General features: G+C 41.9%; 1 protein-coding gene across 2 annotated transcripts in view; it reads right to left on the bottom strand.

Moving 5' to 3' along the window:
• pparab (peroxisome proliferator-activated receptor alpha b) overlaps positions 1-19,278 on the bottom strand; it is a 75,110-nt gene extending 55,832 nt beyond the window's left edge. For both annotated transcript variants that reach the window (XM_068708063.1, XM_068708065.1), the window contains exons 1-2: positions 18,516-19,278; positions 12,682-12,724 (exon numbers count right to left, since the gene is read on the bottom strand). The gene's annotated coding sequence lies outside the window, so the exon portion shown is untranslated. The remainder of the gene's footprint in view (positions 1-12,681; positions 12,725-18,515) is intronic.
• Between the last annotated feature and the right edge of the window lie 2,320 nt (positions 19,279-21,598).

Genomic DNA, 21,598 nt, shown 5'->3' with positions numbered 1-21,598 from the left:
ATTCATTTGTTCTCCGTTCTCCTTCCCCCTCAATGAGACACGAGCTCGGTTCAGGCATCGACATTGGCATCGGCTATAGAATCCTATTAGGAGTGCAGCTGCGCGTCACATCTCGCCATCCATGCATTTTAACCAATTGAGAGAAACCAATGACTTCATTACGGCTTCAGTGTATCACATGGACACGTTAGAAGTCGGAGCATTAAAAAGGGAGCTGTTCCAGACTGTGGGCATTTATGCTTAGTGTGCAATACTGCACTTTGCATGGCATAAAGTTCATTTGAGGATACAGATTTGGGTACCTGCCAGCTCTCACCACATTGCTTCAAGACATTTTAAACCATTAATCTTACAGTCATAATTTACAATATTTTGACAACTAAGATAAACTTTATTTAAAAAAAAGAAAAAAAGAACAGTTTCTGATGAAATGCATTGTTACTCTTTTAACTGCTACTAATATGTTTTGGGGATTAAATTATAAAATATATTTATATCTAGATATTATCATTACTTCTTAGAATCTTAACAATGACATGGACTTCAAAACTGCTCTTTGATGTAAATACTTTTATGTAGAGAGAAGCAACACTTTTTGTCCGTGGCTGCAAAATCTGTGTGATACAGAATCAGTCAATCAGGAGAATTGTTGATACGATGTGAAACAAAATGGCAGAGGGCGCCATGTTATGGACTCTGCATCCCGACATCATTTGGCTATAATTATTTTGAAAAGAAAAGCTCTCGAAACTGCAAGTCTTTTTGTCGATTTTGTAAGAAGCATCAGGTGACTATTAGTAATATTGAAATGTCTAAGCTTTGGATCTTACAAAAAGCCCATCAAAAACCATATGAAGATTATTACACAGTGGAATAAATATTATTAAAATGGTTCAAAGGCACACATTGAAATAGCAATATAAATGTTGTGCATATATATCCGACTTCTTTAAAAATAATTATTACATTTCTTATCCTAAAATGGTCACATGGGTATCAGGGCCTTGATTGGACCTTCAGTCTGATTATACCTCGTATAGCACACAATGAGAGTTGTGGGCTGCGCATATTTAAGTCAGTCATGAGCAAACACTCTATGACAGGAAGTTCAGATAAGGGCACAGGACAAGGGCACATTATGAAACACTGTTTTGTCTACAGCTTTCTTTCTACGGCAACAGGAAGCAGTGCGGAAAGCTGGACGAATATGGAGTTGCAGAGGGAAGGGGATCAAACAATATTTTCAATTAGTCATTTGCAAACATCGAGGAGGCATTAGGAGGGTTGGGGAGGGTGAGAGAGCGGTGACTCTGTGCTTGCTCAGCAACCGCCACTACATCCACATGTACTCGACATGATATGCGGCACATAAAAACACGTGTATATTCTAATGGACTCATTTAAGGGGCTAACCACAGAAGTATCCCTACACTACGAGGGAGGGCTTCATACTCTCCAGGAGCAGGAGCAGAGTCTATGAGGTGGTCTTGCTTAAGCCCCGCACGTGTCTAAACAACTTCTCTATTACACCCGAGACCTTTGAGGGCACTCCCCATCGAGCGGGGAACAAAGGCCATGACCCCTAGGTCAAAAGCGTTACACGGGAGGCCAAGCGGGCCCATTGAATGCTGCACTGCTGTTTGCTTTAAGAAGGTAAAGATTACTAACACATTAACTAATGCCGATTAGGGGGTTATCCCTCATGGGACAGAGGTCCCAGGGCAGCACATCGCGTCTTATTAACACAGCCTCAACTTTGACCCCACCAGTCACCTCAGGCAGCCGACCGTGACCACCACTTTCTGCTCTCTGTTTGACAGACACACACACACACACACACAGACACACACACACACACACCCATTCACTCACACACACACACACACACACACACACACACACACACACACACACACACACGGACTGCAACTAAAGAGTATCACAGCAAGGTGCAGCACAGCTTGAAAAAATAATTGTTGTCTGGACAAGCATGAATAAATGATAATATATTATCACTGCACGGTGTCGGCACTCCTGTTCATTAAACATGTGAGTCGCTGGTTGTGCTTCATCTGCAAATAATCTGAGTAATATTTCCAATAAGTAGAAGTATCTAATTGATCCTAAACGTGATCGATTCAAAAAAAAAAAGAAAAAAAAAGATTTCAAGGCCTCGGATTTTCAAGCACATGTTCTACCGAAGTTCATAAAATGGGAGCACATGCAGTAAAGTTCTCATCACAAAATGGTGGACGCAAGACATGCGCAGTATTGATGTTCCAAATCATACGATGAAAGGCAAGAAAGAGACAACTTCTGCGAAAACTCACCGTGCCACGCTATTCAAACATTACTTTTGCATCAGCAGAGACGTACAAGTAGAACGACGAGCCGAGCTTATTTAACCCTACCTTCCCATAAAGAGCCAGCCAATAATACCTTATAATGAGACACAACTCAGCATCTTCAAAAAAACTGCTTGTGATCACATCATTTGCGATGGTCTTTCCTAAATTAAAATAGCATGGAAATATTGATTTAATGGAATCAAAGAATATCAGCATTGGTGTATTTTCCAAAGGGCAAGTCCAAGTTTGTGCAGGGAATGTAAAAATACATTTAATTGCACAACTTTTTTCCAGAAGTTGTTTTCTCATGTAAAACTTGTAAACATTATATTACAATTGAGCACTTATTTGAAGATACACAATTTAATAGTTGAATTTATTCTGGATATTTGAAAACAAAACATCTGTGTAATATTTATCTTAGAAAATAAATATTAATTTTGAATTTGCTTTTGGGTTAAAAAGCTGATTAAGACAACAAACTGCTGTCTGTTTGTTTTCTCTGTGGGTGCTGCTTTCATATGAAACAGATTAGAGTCAATGCTTAATGGGAATATATAGGATTGTGTGTAATAAAATACTTGTTTTCTTCTTTTTTACGGGAGCTTTATTGTAAGGTGTTAGAGGGCATTTATTATCAAAAAACAAATGTTAAGTATACCGATTTGTTTTGATAAATATTCATTAATGTATCAACTCTATCCACCTATTTCTTACCATTTTAATTCATTTTGTTTCTGCAAAAAATAATTAACTTCAGCCCAAATACAACACATACACATATGATACACATATGATCTCCTCAAATAATCTAGTCTAATAAAGCTATAATTTCCGGTTCCCTGGGCAGAGATAATCTTTGGACCTTAATAGGAAATTTCCAAAGTTTGATGATATTTAAAGGAAACAGATTTCAGCCATAGAAAACAATATAAAGACATGTTCAATTTCAAATTAATGAAGTTTATTACAATTTATTAACGATTATAAATCTAATAATTCAAAGCTAAATATTTTTTTTATATATCAGATTATTTGGTGGCATATTTGAGAATCACTTGCTGGTAAATGCATGAATTGTTGCCCCTCTGTCTGCTCTCGACTTTGACTGAAATATTTAAAAAGAATGTGCCCTTCTGTACTCTTCAAGCGCAAAGCAAAGCATTGATTGATTGATTTTGTTGTTAATCTCCTGCTTTCATTTTTAACAAATCAAAAATACAAAATCAGGAAAAATCTAAAGTTGGTTGAGCTGTCTTTTCCATAATTTAAAAAGTCATTTTCTAGAGAATCTACAGTTTTAGAAAGGTACACTGCACCTATTCATTTTGTTAAGAAATACACATGAATTAGCAGGAATTAACTCACCTTGCTGTTTCTCACAGAACTCGCAAAGAAGAAGAGGATGAAGAGAGACAGAGAGAAAAAGAGCAAGGGAGAGTTTCTCCTGGGAAGAAGCTGGAAATTATGGACCTCTTTGATATCAGACCTCAGAGTGGATAACCTATCCAAAGAGGGACGCGCCCTAACTGCAACTAACAACTACTTCTGGCAGCCCTTCAACAGTCAAACATATTGTCCTGGATCAGGGCAGCTTCGTGGGGCAGCATCGAACTACAGGGCAACTTAGGCAAGAAATCGACATCACATAGTATCAATAATGGTATTAAAATGTTAATACCGCATAGCAATGCATTAAAAGTAAATGAATGTGTGTTTTCTAATGAAATATATATATATATATATATATTTATTAAGCTGTAAACTATGATACCTACGACTTTGCTCATCAAACTTTATATATGTTAAGGTGATACAACTAAAAAGGCAGATTTCCTTTAGCCATCGTCGACAAAAATGGGGAGAATCCCGACACTAAGTGCAGATACTTTTATAATTATTATTAATAATATTATGCTATCATCATGTAGGGCTATTACATACATATTTACACTTACTTTTTTGTCATCCTGTAATGTTAGAAGACCAAATTTAACCCCTGATAAAATATTGTACACTGACTTAACTTTACTGTCAAGGTCTAAAGATCACACATTTCAGTTGCCAAATTACATTATAACAAAAGTAAACTAAAATGAACATATCAGATGAGATTAATTGTAATATAGACTAATTTGGTATTACAATATAAGATATTCTTCATATTAATCAGTCACTCGACTCATGAAAATTGTTACAATTTATCAATTGTATCATTTACTAAATTATAATTTCAGCAACAAAAATAATTGGTATAAAGCAGTGTTTCCCAAACTGTGAAAACATCGATCTCAGGCACTACGTTAACTGAGCTACGGGGACAAATTCTCACGAGTCAATGACCCGCATTAATAAATATTCTCCTTTTCTGTCCACTGGACCAGCCTGTGCCGGGCTTCTAAATACCTGAACTCTCCCTTTGCTGTTCCGGCTAACGCCTACTTTAAACAGCCTTGGCCATTTTGTTTTATTCTTCCTCAACACTAAGCCAGCAGTGCACAGGCCTGGCATTTTAGGGGCCACGTCACAGCGCCTGTGTCTGCGCTGCAGGGCTGCTAGGAGTCCAACAGCCAAGGCGTACGCACTCAGCGGTTCACTGCCTCGACAAACACTGTAAGCGCACCGTTTTGTTATCTTAGACACTCTCTACAGCTGCCTTGCAAAACATGCACCTAATATGCTTTATCCATTCCATAAACATGCTCTCCTCCAGGTGCCTTGTCCAACACAGAGCCACTCAGCCTTCAGCCCCTGAATCTCTCTCCCTCTCCCTCTCTCTCTCTCTCTCTCTCTCTCTCTCTCTCTCTCTCTTCTGATTACCACAGCAAAGTAGATACACTTTGACAAAATAGATATTCTCAAATTCAGAAATGCCATTAAACAAGCTAGATAACCGCTTCTCAAAAAAACCTGTGGCATCCATTTGAAAAGGCATGCAACACAGTGCTGCTATTGATATGAAAGTGATAAAAAAAAAAAAAAAAAAACACTGATAATTGCAATATCTTCATATAATGAATAAGTGCAACGTTTTTTTGAAATTGGAAGCGACAGTGTGTGTCCATTGCATATGTTTACTATATGAATATATTTATTACTTCTGTCTTTTGTGTGTGTATGTAAAGCAATGATCATTTTAAAGACATAAAGACACATTACTGTAGATGTGACCCTTAACAGTACGGTTGTTACCTCCGTTTGGGGATAATAACTGGCCAGTGTCTTTAAAGGAGCTGCATTTAACATTCTGCAGGCTTTTTTTTTTTTTTTTGCCCGACTAGTTAGCTCACTGCCGCCGCTCTGCACTGCTCTCACGCGGCGGTTACAGCTAATAACGCCGTCCAGACCGCTCAGCATCGTCGCAGAAGCGTAGCAGCCACCCTCCGGTTAGCGCAGGAAGCATCGTGAGCCGGCGCCATGTTGAGAGCCTTTAAGAGGCAATCAAAATGCTCCGAATCTCGTATCTTGCACTTTATAGTGGCTTAGTTTATAAAATAAATGAGTCTGTATAGATACTGTATTCTAGCATAGAGGAGCTCGGTCATCCGAGGACATGCACAAAGGGTTTGTTTCTATAAATCTAATCTTAAGCGTACAAAGGTGACGTTTATGTATTCCTGTGTGTTGACAACGGGCTGGTCTGTGTGCTTTATGGTTTTTCTCTACAGTACAGATGTTTGCTTCCACAGGTTATACTAGAAATATGAATATGCAGTTAAAATGTTTTAAGGTCTCTGTTCTTTTCATATGTAAATGTGAAATAACGTTTTGTCCGTTCTTAATATGAGGTTATTTGAGTTACATTTTACAAGTGTGATAAAAAATATTTTATTTATCATTATTATCATTATAATCATTATTTCACATAATTTGTTAGTGGTAGCAAGCTGCCTTGTTCCTCAAGATTATGGCTACAGACATAAAACAACTACAGGGTAAACATAAACTTTATTGGTGCTAAATTCCCACTTTCTTTCTTCTTCAGTGTCCCAGTGTGAAAAATATGCACTACGTACGCTAAACTGTGCCGACTTGATGGCGCATACCAATTCTCTGGTCTGCCCGTCATCGTCACAATAAAGGTGTGGACAGCGCACAAGAGGCCGTGATGTGACAGCCACTGACCTCTCGCACCAGCTGAGAGAGGCAGAGGGTCATGCAGAGGACATGGCGGTGGCGGGAGAAGTCAATCTTATCCTTCCGTTCCGCCACAGGCCCGTGTGCAGCGACAGCAAGATGAGCTACAGGGCTTTCCAAAATCCACACTTGTTTGGCTGGGAGCAAGGCATCAGGGCCGTGTGTGTTTCAAAGGAAACGCTGAGGAAAGCGCTTTTTTTTTTTTTTTTTGTGGCAGCAACACCGTGCACTTGACAGTGTGTGCGTTAGCCGGCCTCTGTATTCGCTCCGTCCCCACCCTTTCTCAATGTCCCTCAACGCCAATATCTGTCATCTTCGGTAGCCAAAGTGGCATGCGGCCCGCTTGTCTCACGACGGTGGAGAAATCCACCTTGATATGGTTCGCATGCGTACGTACATTTCGTCGTCATTACCTCTCCACATAACGAGTACCTCCAGCTCTGCTAAGCAGCGTAGGGCCGAGAGGTTAAAAGGCAGGAGGCACCGAAATGAGAAGGAGAGAAAAGCACCAGCTCTCGAGGGGTGGAGGGGTGGGGGGGGTGGGGGGAATAACCTGGCACAGAACCAACCACTAATGCCCCTTAAATGTCAGAGACTGCAGCAGAAAGGAAGGCAGACAGCAAGAACGAGAGCACATTCATATTTCAGTGTGGCAGATGCTATAATGCGTTGATGCCTCACACTGAGTGCACACAAGGACAACAGGAGAGAGGTGAATAGACCTCGGACATGAAAAAGGGGAGAAAAGGGACTTTGCAGCAGTGATGGAAGCAGCCCCATCTGAGGGTTGTCTCTATTCGACAAAGTTGAGAGTCTCTCTCTCTCTCTCTCTCTCTCTCTCTCGCCACAGACGAAAATCTGGCGGGGTGGGGGTCGGGGTTGAGTCTGGTGTTGGGGGTGGGGTTGGATTGCTGGAGAGAGTGATCTTTTTTTCCAGAGGGGTGAAAGGCGGACGGTCATGTGTGCAGAGCTCATGACAAAAGGCCCTTTTATGTGCAGCAAATGCAGATAGAGGAGGCTCCTTTGTGCACAGATGGAGATCCCATGCCTGGGTCTGCCTGCGGCGGAGAGGGAAGGGAGGGAGGAGAGGAGAGGAGAGGAGAGGAGAGAAGGGTGTTGGTGAAGGGAAGGGAGGGGTGTCTCTGGCACTGAGTGCCATCACTGTGTCTGGTGGGGGGAGGGGGCACGGAAAAGGAGAACCAAGCCATCCTGGTCCTGCCAGGTTCATACATTAGGGAGGGGCCACAAGGCTCGCTAAGAGGATATGGAAACTGGTAAGCCCATAGCGGGATCACAGAGAGAGAGCTGCGTCTACTGTCTAACAAGTGGACCAGGGTCAGATATTATTTGCAAATAATCTGTAGTGTTTGTTTTGAGCAGCACGGCTTGCCATATATAGTGCCAGAGAGTTTATACAATTACAGGAAATCACGTCAAACTTATCCGATGCTAAACTAAGGATTATTGGGTTAGAGAAGCTTAACCTACTTTTTAATGCCAACTATCGTATGCTACGGACAGGTTAAACAAACAAACATAAGCATCACCAGACCACCATTGTGCTTTGGACCAGGTAAAAAAAAAAAAGGTAGTGCAGGTACTCCTGGTGTGAATGATCAAGTTGAAAACATGACATACATAGATGACTCTGCCACTGTCTGCTACACGATGATCTCGGCGCTGTTGCTTTGACCCTCGTGCAGTCTCCGTTATGCCTGTGATCTATCGCTCTCTGGATAAGGCCGTCAGCTGAATGTTGGAAGTGTCTCTTCCACGCTGGTTGCCACCTTCTACCCTGAGAGACGAGGTGACTCCCACTGACAGCCCGTCTGCTGAGAAGACGTCACATCCTTTAAGCGGCCTCCTCCCACTGACCAGGACATCTTAACACTACAGCCAGACAGATTCCTGTCCCGCTAGAGCACCGAGTCATATGGGCCCTTTTCACCAGAGGACAGATGGACAACACCCCCCCCCCCCCCCCCCTCAACACTGACAGTCACATTAACCCCCGACACATAAGCCTGACGCTGCAGATAAACTCGCACTGAGCTGAGACGAGTTGTAAATATTCAACTGTAGGAAAGTGGAAGACATTAGAAATGCCAGGATTTCTTATAGCGATCTGCCAAGGGACACATTTAGAAAGATTGATAGTCAAGAGTTAATGTTAGCTACCTAGTGAGGTCATTATCTCGCTATAGTAAGCCTGCTAGCAACAAGGCGTTCAAGGTTATCTCATGAGATTAGCACCACTGACGGACAACTGAACGCAAAAATATAAAGCATACGGCAATTCTTAAAAATGTCAGCATGTGCTCATGCCTTGAAATTAACTTTGTGAGATCACAATCCAAATTGTCAACTACATTTTTACAGACTCAGTATCCAAAACAATTGTCTTGACACAAACCTGATTATGAGCCACTTCATATATTTATGCAATATAGCGTAAATAAATAAATTAAAACAACACCGTGCTCAGGCTCAACACTGTGCGGTGCAGTTAACTTAAGCATTGTGGGGAAAATCATAACTTTTAAAGCTACCAACAGCCATATTGAGCTATCTTTCCCATGTTTTAGGGTATGCTCAGTGTTTAATATGACGTGCATCTGTCAGGAACTACATTTTATTCTTCTTGGTTTAAAAAAAAAAAGAAAAGAAAAGAAAAATTGACTTACAGCCAATTGCTATTTCTTCACCTCCCTTCCTCTTCTTGTTGCCCCAGTCAAATGTCCCTGCATACTTTACTTATCTTGGCCGTTTAACGTTCAGACAGAGTGAAATGTAGAATTTGATTAAACACATATTGGGTTAACATTGTGACACACACTAGCAAGCAAACCTGGTTGCGAGCCCAACAAGGTAGGCTTAGGCTAATTAAAGTGATTAGGTGTTCTTGTCTGAGTACTGTCTTGGTTTGCCGGCTCTGGCCTAACCCAAACCCGGCACGCCTGCAGTCTGCCTGCCAGGAGGCCGGGAATGAAAGGCTGGCACTTACCCTTCTCTCCTCTATCTGATCCCTTGTTGCTACCCGAGACGCCAACAAAGGTATTTCTGCCCACTAATCAACAGACAGGGCGAGGGCGAGAAGTATGGAGGCATGCTTATCTGGGATAAAAAGGGCAACAGGGATTAAAGTGACAATAGTATAAAGTATTAGGAGTATCTAATATCAAACTGCATCCTTTTGAGCCAAGTCAGTGCTGAGTATAAAACTGTCTCCTCCATTTACTCGTCATCTCATTACTTAAATGCCTTTCACTGTGAAATTTAAGTGAAATCCAAATATGATGACATCTTCTCCTTAAAACATTTGATCAGACTATTTCTTACAGAAGCAGTACATGTTCACACTGAGGACATTTTGATAAAAAAGTCACGCAAACAGACAAAGACGAGAGGATGATGAAGACGAAAACTCTCTTTGGCATGTTGGATATCCGCTTGTCTCAGTTGATCTGTAAAATCTTTGAGACTGGAACAAATGCAAATAGTGCTGACTTGCTCGCACCGAAAAAAAAAAAAAAAAAAAAAAGAAAATCCTGAAGGCTTTTCAAATGAACTCACTCTCACAATGGTGGGGAGCCCAGAGCGGGGTGAATATACGGTCTGGGCTCTGAATGGCACAATGTGTGAGAGCCAAACAGGGAGCTGTGAAGTGAAGGCTCAGGACCCTCCAGGCTGCCTGCCTCTGTTGAGCTGAGCCTCGGCTGCCTCCAAAGCCCATGCTGCCCACCCCCCCACGGTGCTGTGCTCAGCAATGCCTGGCTAACACGGCACTACAGGTCTGAGCTCAAAACAAAAAACAATCGTAATAAGAAAATACAATTACTAATCATTTTAACATGAAAAAAACTACGCTGGACATAATTTTGTAAATGTGTTTAAAGCCATAGTGAGCTACTATTGTAAAACAAGGCAGCACTCATAAAAGAACAAGTGTTCTTCGCCTTTCTCTGCTGGATTAGTTGAGATTAAATATGAACTTTATGACGTTAAATAATTCACTGTGAACTGTATCAAGACCGGTTTATCGTTAAACTGTAAAGCAGGTTTGTACAGGTTCGGTTGCCACCTTCTTCTGGTTACACAGCAAAACTGACAGTTAAGAGGTAAAAGGTTGGATTCCTGCAAAAGTGAATGTCAATCATCACCCATGCAACCTGTTGCCCTTGAGCAAGCCACTGGAGCTCCTTTCTGCTTACTCATTCCTAGATATATAGGCTATATATACAAGTGAACACAGAGAATTCAAATGCCTCAAAGCGTCTTTTAGATAGCAAATACAAAGTCACATGGATTGATTCCTTTCCCCATTTCATCCATATACATTGCACCTGTCACCAACTGAGATTTCAGTTTTTGTCTCTTTTTTTTTTTTTAGTAGGTATTTTTTAGCTACAGTAGAACATAATAACGGTTTAATCACGTATTCTTGAAAATAATTATATCTCCAACAACACTCCTACTGGCACATTATCGAGCATTCGTGTTATTTCAAAACTAAGTTACTCATTATTTTTTTCTCTTTTGAATATTAATGCTACAGCATATTTACATGTTTAAAAATTGTAAATGTAATTTGATACTGCAAAAGGGAGACATTTAAATAAATCACCAACTTTAAAAAAGATGTAAATCATTACAACTGAAAAAAAGAGATCCGATTGGTTACAGTACGTTTAAACAGCACTTTACTGTACAACCCAAACATGCCCATGACTGAGGAATGTTTTGGTAATATCTCTTTAAGAGAAGGCTGCGCCTACAGCTGTGAGAGCTCTCTGCTTTGCTGCTCCTCTGATTTCTACTTTCAAACTTCATTTTCAGCCCTCGCAAAGATTTTCAGGGCCGCTCTCTGGACGTTGGCAGGCAATTTCCCCAGCAGCCAAACTTCCCAGCATGCCTTGTGGCGGGGCTGGATCTGCTCACAAAGTTAACTGTGAAGTTGCTCCGCTCGACATGAGATACAGTACAGACCCTGCTTCACTCTTACCCGCGCAGGATTACATGAGAAACTTACTGTCAGAAGAGTTTTCACATGCACACTGTATTTACAGTTCTTAACTTTCCACAGCCTTTCATTACATCAATATTAAATATGCCTTCAAGAATCTATTAAAACTTTAAAGCTTATAATTTAAAAGCTGCGGTTGAACCCCCCCCCCCCACTAAGATCCAAACAGTGGTCATAACTGACATATTATAATGTTTTATATTAAATGTCTTCTTTCATCATCTCTCCAAATATTTCATTTAAACCACTGGAATTAAAGACATGTCTTCAATCTGTTTTCTGTAACAAATGCTTCATCAAAGCAACTTAATAGCCCAAAACGGGACCTATTTTCAAAGATGCACAACTAAATTGTATTTAATCCTAACACCATGGAAACAGTTGCAAGTCTTTGCACCAAAGTGGATAGAACATCTCTACTGGATGACATGCAAGGGACAGTAAAGGCTGCCTGCAGCATCTGGTGGACACCTGTAAGACTGCAAGTCTCTGGAGTGAATAAGAGAGGCCTTTGTGATTCTGCTAAGTCACCAAAACTCTGGGCCAGAGTATACTGACCCCTCAGTGCTCCAGCCAGTTCCACAGCCTTTAGCATGACGGCCATGTGCGCTATTTAATCTGAGTGTTTCATCACAAAATCAGAGGCAACGTAAATAACAATGATCAGTCAGCGGATGGCAATAAATATATCAATACCAATCTGGTGAGCCGGACAAGACCAGGTTCTTGTGGTGGACATGAAATCAAGTTCTGCCAACATTTAGGGTTTAATCTAAGATCAGTGACACAGTGACACGAACACTTGATTTGTAGTCCTTTCAGGTAGATACAGTGCGGTCTGCACTATCATGGATTGAAGTATAAAGGGAGAGAGATTCAGAACTGCTTCTGGATGTTACTCAGGTCTTAAAAAAACGTTTCTATATTACCACATGTGTAAACTTAGAGACATGTTACGCAGCAGATTTATATACAGGTACGCAAACTAAAACAGTGGACACAAGTAAGTTCACATCTGTAAAATGTAACAGTCAAACTCTACTGTTATCATTATTATTATTTATGTAATAACGCCTCAGTTTGTGGTTTTGTGTGTTACAAAAATTGCACAATGTTATATTTCACAGATGTTCAGGTCACCGTGTCGGCCTTCCATACGTACAAAGTACTCACAGTGATTGCTTCAGGGACTTTTCTTTTCTCTTCATTCGTGGATCTGTCGGGTAAACAGCAAAGAAACAGCATTGTCAGTACGTGTGGGAAAAAAATGTAAAATTGTGTCTCGCTGACAAAATCGTTCTCAAAGACAAAGAAAGCGGTCCAACATGTGTTTTAGCTGAAGCACTTTAGACCTGTATCCAGTGCACACCGTTAGCCCTTTCATTTATGAGAGCTAATCACTTCAAGTGAACCAGATCACAAAGGGATAGTCACTGACACCAGAGCAATTACGTTGTACATGTCTAATCCCTTACACAGCACTTAGGACAGTTTTAAAGGGCACCAGCGCACACTGCAGAGCTCCCTTAACTGTTAGGGTGCAGTTTGGTCCATTTTACAGGCACTGGGGCACATGCCTGATTGTTAAGACCAGGGAAAGTAATCCCTGGAGTCAGGCCACTAAACCTGCTCTGTCCCTGTAACCATGGCAGCAGACAGGTAGTGTCTGGGTCACAGGGCAAACACGGCCAGACTTCAGCACCGGCCGCGGGTTATTAAAAAAACAAAAAAAAAAACTAGCCTGCTGTGAACACACCGAGCGAACGCACATGTGCATTCACACAAATGCAAATGTACACGCGTGCACGCAAACACATACACACACTTACAAAAACTCACACACACACACACACACACACACACACACACACACACACACACACACACACACACACACACACACACAGGTTCAGGTGAAAGCTGAGCTGACAACTGATACAACCACAGAGCGTTTCCTGGGTTTGTGTTAATCAATAGTGGAACCGGATTTGCAATACGGCTAAAAACAGCATCACTACGTACTAACACAACGAGTCACAGCGACAGGTGAATGGTAAACTGGCCCAGAAATGTTTGAATGGCCAAATCTTAAAACGGTAATATGTTCGAAAGCAGTCCGTTTAGAGAGAGAGGTGGATGGATGGAACATGTAAGGAGGACACTCATCATAGAGGCTGGTCTCTAAGGATTTACCTTTTAAAATATTATGGTGAAATACATCTTTCACAAAATAAAAACACATGCTGCTATCGCGGGCCCCGAAACGCTGTCAATTGAAATTAGGTAATAAATAATGATGCGCTGGGTACGAGAAGAATGGTCCAGTTTTATTAATCCTCTTCCCAAAATGCCCAAACGATGGTCTGGTCTATCTTGCCCTTTTGAAAGAAACACATGATCTCCCCTGGCCTTTTCTCCATTTACCAGCTCTCCCTCTCTCTTGTCAGTTGCTATGAGACACTCCAGCTGAAGCCAAGGCTTCCACAATTCATTACTGGAGGAACAAAAGCCAAAGCACTGGACAAAGCGGGGCAGAATAACTCAAACCAGCTCCCACTTAACACACACATCACACCTCTGAGTGCTCTGCTGACATACAAATGGCCGATTCAAGACCTCTTCTTTTTTATTTATGTTTTTTTTTTTTTTTTTTTTTACAATGCCAGGGGGTTGACGAAGAAAACGCTTAAGACGCCCAATAAGAACACAACAGGTTGAAGATTTGCCACATTTTGAGATCAGTTAAGGTTTCCTTACATCCTTCACAATGATTTTTATCAGCAGCAAAAAACATATTTCAGAGAATAAAGTATTTCCACACAACAGCGTTTTAAGGATCTCGTGCCGGAGACTGAATAGGTTACATTGCACCATCAGTGCAACATCACCTGTCTCTGGCTTTCCACCGGCTCTGCCTCGCCAAATCGTGAAACATCTCTTTTCCCTCCAACCAATCAGATCTCGATTTCAGGCTGTTCTTATGCAAAGAAAGAGAGGGGAAGGCCAATGAGAAATGGCCCTCCTCCTTCCCCTCGTATCCCACACACACACACACACACACACACACACACACACACACACACACAAACACACAAGACAATCACCGTCTGAGAAATGCCAACGGACGGGCAATCAGTCATTGTAATTAGGCGGGCTGCCATTACCGAGCCCTCATAATTCAGGCTGGAGCTTGAGGACATAGGTAGTGAGAGCCCAGCTGCCGGCTGCCACAGCCCACCCCTGGCTCACCCAAACCTCAACACAGGCCATTCGCTCTCCCCTCTCCCCTCCCTCAGAATTATAAGGGGGGCAGGCTGACTGCAAATTTAAAAACTCCCCCCCCCCCCCCATCTCCCTCCCTTCCTCCTCGACTATACGTCCCGAAACCGCTCCCACTCACACTTTCTTTTCACTGCAGTGCAGAGTTTTGTTCTCCAAACTGCATGAGCGACAGAGCAGATACCTTGTGCTGAGAAAATGGCAGTTCAAAAAGGGGAAGGGTCTCAATCTAAACGCGTAAAACGCCTTTATAAAAAGTGGGTAAGTGTCATTTTCCCCGTACATTTTTATTTGAAGGAGTAAAGCCTGCAGATGGGTATTGTCCACGCTGTTTGTGAACACTGGATTTACAGTACAGACATGGCTCACTCTTTTTCTCTATGGAATTCACAGCTACACAGGAAGCTATGGCAGTATTCTGCAGAGATTTACTCTATTTGCATAAGGGCCGCGGTTGACTCAGAAACTGGCTTTGCCTGTCGCATAGGACCTGAAGTTTTCTTGGCAGAGAAATGAAGAACTGCAAGTTCAGCCAAAATAGACAATAAAGCAGAATGGAGAAACATGCCAAATTGCCGAGGCAATTCAGTCCAGGGGCTCATTTTTCCAAAATGATTCACACTGGAAAGAAAAGCATTTCCCTGTCCTTAGATGAACTTAGTTTGCTCTGTGTCGGCTTTTACAAGGAAGCGATGACGGGGGGGTGGGGTGGGGGGGGGGGATGTGCACGCGCAATCGCACACGTACACGACCACACAGCCATCACTGTAGATTCTTTGCTCACTGTGGAATTAGGTCATGCAGCAAAACACAGACAAGCATATAAACATGCACTACTTTAAAAAAAAAAAAAAAAATGACATTGTCAAAGTCACGGGGTAAAAACCACAAACTTGGAATCTTTGCAAGAAAAACCCAAACAAGAACAGCTGAGCCGGTTGAGTGCCATTTTGCATGTGCTGTACACTGTACAGTACACTAACAGCTTGTACTACGGGACAAACAGTTTTTTGAGTGCAGAAACAGCAGCAGCACAGTTGAGGAATGAGGGAGGACTGAATGCAAGTTTTGCATCAGTCAGCAGTGTCCCGAGGCTGGTTTATTGGCTTGTCTCGCTGTGCGGCCTGACAGCGTTCACCTGTTCCTTCTTCCCACTGCAGGACGACAGTCAGCGGTCTGCTGCACAGCAAGAACAGGAAGCTCAAACTCATTCGCCATTATTTTCCATCATCCACAAAGACAGGCTTCGGAAAGCAGATGTTATAAAGGAATACACAGAAATGAAGACATACAGCTGTGGCCTCGTATCAATAAATACCACAAAAAAATTATAAAATGCTTTTATTAGCAAAAATACAACCCGGGTTTAAAAAAAAATATATTCTGTGTGTCGGCATAACATGCTATCTAAAGCTTGTGATAATGGAGCGCAGCTCACTTGCAGATATCCAATCATTAAATCTCACAATTCGATCTTGCACTGAGCAAACATTAAGCATTGGTTAGATAGAAAAGATAATTGCCTTCTGTATGGTTTTTGCCGGGAGCTTTTATGCACTCAGAACTGTGCCGCCACCAACGATAAATATTTGTGCAGCTGCTGTTCGGTGCATCGGTGACGTGCAACAGATATAATATTAGATCAAAAGAATGATCAGTGAAGAAGGAGGAGAACGCCGAGGACCGAAAATATGCAGTCGCCACAATCTATTGCATGGAAGTCAGCACATTATTAGCTATTTTACTGTCGGGCTAAATCATTATCTTTTCGCTGTCAGCTTTGAGACTTTGCTTACCCAACAGATTATGCTCAACAATCTTTAATGGCAGCTGTAATATAATTAATGATTCACCCCAATGTTCATCCGACGCACAGCTATAAACCGATGAGCTCTCCAAGCAATAAAGAGCTGAATGTGCAGCAGAGATACACACACACACACACACACACACACACACACACACACACACACACACACACATCTGGACGGAGGCATGGATGTGTTTGGACGACGGGTTGGAAGTGACAATAAGCAGGCCGCATCATATTATATAACCTCTAATGTTGCTGCAGACAACAAAAATCCTTGATTTCAACAAAATGTAGGTAAATACATAATCTGAACAGAATAATTTCAAATGGTAACAAGAATAGTGAGCATCGTGATGGCTGCCAAAAATGCTTGTGGCAACGAGGGTTCTATATACGACACAAAGCAGGAGTATATCTCAACTTTTTAAAAAAGGGTTTCCTAAATGTTTGCTCCAGACGTTCCGGTTCTGTAAACTGTAAATAAAGAAAAGCAGCATTTCCTCTTTAGGAACGGCAAGCGAGATTGGAGCTGAACTGCAGAGCTGCTGAAAGGTCTTTGAGCGAGGAACTCAATCTGTGACCTTTGACCGCCCTGGAGGTCCCTGTGAGGAGCAACAAGAGCGTCAGCGTTACCAGAGTCAGTTCTAACGGGCAGGTTGATGCGGTACAGGGTTTCAGAGTTTAAGCTTGGTGTCTGGGACAAAAATTCCTAATTTATCCTCAAGTGACTTCAAAATGTCTGATATAAAAGGAGGTTGTCATGATGAAATGAGAAATGTCCAGTTATGAACAGTCGACAGCGACGGGTCATCACAGTGTAATCATTTGTGTTTGTTTTCCTCATGCAGGCTACAGCCACAAACTACACAAATGACATCTGATGTAGAACAACTCAAGCTGCAGAAACGTTGTAATTATATTTTACAGCTCCACAACTCATGCCTTGTAAATATACATACTGTACTTCAAATTTTATTGTACCACCTAATCCACACTAGACATTGCATCTACTAAAATGTTATATTAACTTAAATGTGTACTGTGTGCTGTATTTTGACAATTATTACCTTGATGCTTTATGTTTTCAATAACTTCTTAACGAGGCTCTTCCTCTATAGGTCGTTCCGACCCGCTATTCTCATTTAAATTCAGTAAATCATATTTGTGTGGTCTTTCTTTGGACCAGACCTCTCTGCCTCACCTCTTTGTGCTGTGTGAAATGACTTAACTGAACTGATAATGTTGTGTTCCCTCATCACAGTGTTTTCCAGCATAACGGCAAAACTGCATCTCTATTTCAAGATTTTAAAAATATACAACAAACTAATAACCGTTGTGCTGCTGCATGGACTTCATCCCTCTGTGCTTTAGCTTTAGTCGTGTTTGCACTCACCAGCTGCATACATTACACCAAACATTGACACTGTTCAGTGTTACAGAGTAGCTTTCTGCTTTTTTTTCCCCCCTTCCCATGACAGTGGCCCTGAAACCACATGACACCTACCAACAAGAGGCACAGTGTACAAATACAGAAAATAAACTAAAAAGAGAAGAACCACAACTGGAATGAACTTTACACCACAGGACCAGTGCAAAATAGTTTTAAATACTAGTAAAACAATTCTAAAATAATAGTATTATAATAAAAATGGTATTATATTATTATTTCCAGTGCTACACAGAGGGCTTTTTTTTTTATCAGAAAGTAAATTTGGCACAAGAGGAAAAACCATAAAGACACAGTCAACGTTAAGTCTGTACCCACACTAATTTGTACACGTTTTTTTCCCCCACGAACATCTCTTATAGAGAATAAAACCTTTCGGCCTACATTAATAAAAACAAGGTATTCAGAATAAGCCACAACATGTCAAGTAGCTGTCTTCGGACACAAAACGCGCTGCAGTGGACTCACCATAATAACGCGCCATGTGCTTGTTGCTTGTCAGCTGCAAGTCTCCTCCTAGCGCCTCGTCCACGGGGTCACGGAGTGCAACAGGTTGAGTGGAAACCGAGGGAAAAGTGGCATATTAAGGCATTCTCTCCGGCTGCGGAGCTGCAGCTGCTGCGTCTAGTATTTTTTTTTTTTTTTTTTTTTTTGGTGGGGGGGCTTCAGACATTGTCAGGAAGAAGAAGGCGGTTTAGAGAACTGTGCGTGTCGCCGCCGCCGATTCGAATAGCTTAGAAAGTGATCCTGTAGCCGAGTTATAATCTATGAGGTGCTCTGACGACTGACGTGAGGACAGGATTATACATACACATCCCGGCGAGAGCTTCCCATCTGGTTCATCCGCTGCGCAGGCTGTCCCCGATCTCTGCGCACGGCTACATGGCGACTCTGACTAACTCCTCTGCGCGTTAAAGCTGGACTGCGAGTTATTTTTATCGCAGCCAACAGGCGTTTAGACTGAAACCAAAATATGCCATTGCCCTCGCTTGTTTCGTCTTTTGTCGTCGCTTCGTAGTGGCCTTTTGTGTTGTTTTTTTTTGTTTTGTTTTGCTGGAGAACAATGAGTGCAGAGTTTGAGGTTCTTATTGTGGAGTCATGTTGCCCACATGGTGCGTGTCATATGATTTGGCCTACATTCTGGCTGCGGGACGAATGAAAGTTAATATTTGATGCCAGAGGACTGATCAATATGACACATCTGCTGTAGTGAAGGAGTTCATACAGGAGCCGTTAATCCTCCTTTGAGTTGGGCATGAAGTTCATTTGCTTTGACGTTTTGTGCAGATATAAATGTCATTATCATGCTTGACCCTGCATTGAAAAATGTCCATCTTGCCTGGTGAAATATATCTTAATGCACATAGAACATAGTTAGAAAGTCATAACGTTAAAGTTGTCAAATAAAAATCACCTCATTAACTATTGCACTTGTGATAAAGTGATAAAAGCTTGATGTTATTACAAGAGATTCTCTAAACAGTGGCTCTGTGATCAATGCAAAGTGTTGACAAATGATTAAAGTGAACACCAAATGTTTGCTTTAAATAATTTTACTTTCCAAATCTCACTGTATTTCACCAGTTGAATTCTCAGTATAGAAGCCAAATTATGTCAGAAATTCTGCAACTTTTTTTTCATCAGATTTAGTGAGCTGTGTCCCAAGTGTTTCTCAAATGATTTTTAGAATAAACACATTCCCATTTTTGAAATCTCAGCAGCGGGGTGCCAAGCATTCCTCCGGTATTCTTTGTGCACTTAAGCAGAGAGTTGATCACTCCGCAGTCCTTCAAACAGACTGAGGCCTTAGGGAGGTTTTAATGGTGACTTGAGCCATCACTCAGAATAACTCTCACTGTATCTTGACTTGCACCTGTTGCGTGAACTGCTCTAAAATACCAGACTTGACAGACAGTAAACACAGGCCGCGCTGACTTTTCACCCTGAGCGCACTAACAACTTTGACCCAGCCACGTGTTTTGCTCTAAATCCAGGCCCACTTAGGACGCTTGATAGCATCTATTAATACGGCCGCCACCTCTCGCATTGAAGTGACTCATGTTTCTGTGAGGCCTCGCTGAAATTTATGGTCATTTTGATCTCGGTGCACTGCGGTGGCCCGAGCAACACAACCCCGTTGACCCCGTACTGCATAGAGACAAGGGTAATGAAATTAGCCGTGCATGAGTGTGACAGCCGTTTGTGATGTGTCCTCTCCAGATTGTGCGTGCACAGCTTTCAGGCTCTTCAGTTCAAGTGACAAAATAACCGCAGTTAGGAGGGCGGGGATTACTGGGAGGGGTGATCGGGTTCACGGAGCGGCGAGCTCAGGGCGAGAGTAAGGCAGCGCAAAGTTGTGCCTAAGGAAATGACATGAACCGTTAGGGATTTCTGACTGTTTCCACAAAGAACTTTCTGCTTCTTTATGATATTTGGTATGGACTATTCTAATGCACTTGGACAAATGGTTCAGCTGTTGGGCCATGCTGTAAGCCCCAGTGATAGTTCAGGTTTTTTTTTTATGGTATATACGCATTTCAAAGAAAACTGTGTTTTGCCTGATCTATTGCTTCTTTTGTTGGGATTTCCTGCACGCACTGGGATTTCAGATAAAGGATGGAAACCTGTTGCTCTCAAGGATGATCGTAAAATATGCATATCCAATGCCAAATACCTCACAAAGTATTTAAGGGTGTTTAAAGACGGCTATAAACTATATTGATTCCTGAAGACAATCTGCGTCTTGATCTCATATTGTCACTGTTCAGAGCAGTCGTTGGCTTGAGCCTTCGTGTACGCGGACCGACTCAACACAGTAAGTCTGCTCCAGACACGGACGCTCGGACAAAGACACAACTATGATTCTGCTCGTCAAATCGAATCGCCTCCGTCGACTTGACGTTAAACCGTTCAGAGACTTCTGCTCAGCGTCAATACTAGGATTCATTTTACGTCGACTGCTCGATCAGAGCAGTCGCACTAGCTTCGTGTATCATCAGTGGGCAGACAGTTGTCAGGCCTTTTAATACTGCATCATAAGGGCATTTCCTGATGAAGTGTGAAGATTAAAAAAAAAGGCCACAGTTTATGGCTCTGAGGTGAATTTGCACTTTTTTAAACTTCTTTTCAAAGTTATTGGACAAGTTGTATTGTCATTGTATTTACCTAAAAAAATGGCCATGCCAACTTGCACAAATTTATTCTGCCCTTGAAATCATTTGTTTTTCTCCCAGGGCAGCTGCTCTTGGTCTCCGCCCTTTCCAGCAACACACAAGTTAGAAAGCTAAATTCAGATTTTTAATTCAGAGTCACTCCAACATTTGTGCGACGGACCCTGAATGCACAAATCCATACCCTGTTTCTATACTCTGTGTCAGACAATGAATCTCTTATGCCGCTTGATCAAGAGTCCAGACACAACATGCTTGCAAATGCAAAACCACTTGATATTTAGATTGAGGATTACGACTTACTTGTCCCATTGCTTCTTCTAGAACTCAATGGAGAGTTCGCCATCATCCATAAGCATGTGAATTCCAGCTTTGGGGCGA

The sequence above is a fragment of the Cebidichthys violaceus genome, unplaced genomic scaffold (assembly GCF_023349555.1).
Source record: "Cebidichthys violaceus isolate CVI_PGR_0920_01 unplaced genomic scaffold, fCebVio1.0.p SCAF_131, whole genome shotgun sequence".
Lineage (NCBI taxonomy): Eukaryota > Metazoa > Chordata > Actinopteri > Perciformes > Stichaeidae > Cebidichthys > Cebidichthys violaceus.
The sequence above is the reverse complement of the archived record's forward strand: the minus strand, read 5'-3'. Positions and strand labels throughout refer to the sequence as shown.